The sequence below is a fragment of the Saccopteryx bilineata genome, chromosome 5 (assembly GCF_036850765.1).
Source record: "Saccopteryx bilineata isolate mSacBil1 chromosome 5, mSacBil1_pri_phased_curated, whole genome shotgun sequence".
Taxonomy (NCBI): Eukaryota; Metazoa; Chordata; class Mammalia; order Chiroptera; family Emballonuridae; genus Saccopteryx; species Saccopteryx bilineata.
In genome coordinates, this window is record NC_089494.1 from 224,384,321 (window position 1) to 224,385,175 (window position 855).

Genomic DNA, 855 nt, shown 5'->3' on the forward strand with positions numbered 1-855 from the left:
GGTCCTCATTAATAAAATCTCCTTTAAATACTTAATGTATGAGAAAATAAAAAAATCTGTAAAAGACAAAGAGGGGAAACCTTCCTGTTATTAAATATGATTTAATCACAGAAACAACTGTTCTAATTGACAAATGAAAACAATCTGAACACTATTTGTTCCTGAAGAAAAAGAAATTTGGCAAGTATCTTTAACTATCTTAAATCATCTTTAAACTAAGACAATAAAAGATACGCTCCTCAAAAAAATTATTTTTGCTTTAATTAACATTTTTATTTAGGGGAGAGAGTGAATGCAGTCCCCCACTACCACAAATTATGCAGTTGTGTTTCCCACATTGGGGAAATCACCGGGGCCAGCACACCTGAAGTGCAATGGATTATCCTCACCCTGGGAAAACCCAATCATTTTATCTCCCTTGCCAGGTAAGTATTTTTAATTGGTACTTTAAATGTACAAAATAAGTTACAAGCATTGTAAAATCTAAAGCAAAATACTTATACCGTTCTACTAAAATATAAAATAAAGTAACTGACAATGTCTTTGGTTTTATGTAAATGATTTGGAAGTTTGGAGTCAGAAGGTCTAGAAGTGGTAGACTGTAAAGATGGTCCTGATCCTTTGCCCCCCAACATGATTTTCCATATGACTTTACAATCCTCTCCCCTGGGCATTGGAGCAGACACAATTTATACCTTTGAATGCAGCCTTCAATTGCTTGAGCCAATGATGTGTTAAAAATAAGCCATCCCACTCTTAGGAATATATCCCAAGAACACCACATCACTGATTCAAAAGAAGAAATGCACCCCCATGTTTTTGGCAGCATTGTTTATAATAGCCAAGATCTGAAAA

General features: G+C 34.5%; 1 non-coding gene across 1 annotated transcript; it reads right to left on the minus strand.

Annotated features, from left to right (window-relative positions):
- Positions 1-277: 277 nt before the first annotated feature.
- On the minus strand, positions 278-433 carry LOC136306980 (U1 spliceosomal RNA). The gene has a single exon (XR_010725736.1). It is a non-coding gene; the product is annotated as a U1 spliceosomal RNA (small nuclear RNA).
- Between the last annotated feature and the right edge of the window lie 422 nt (positions 434-855).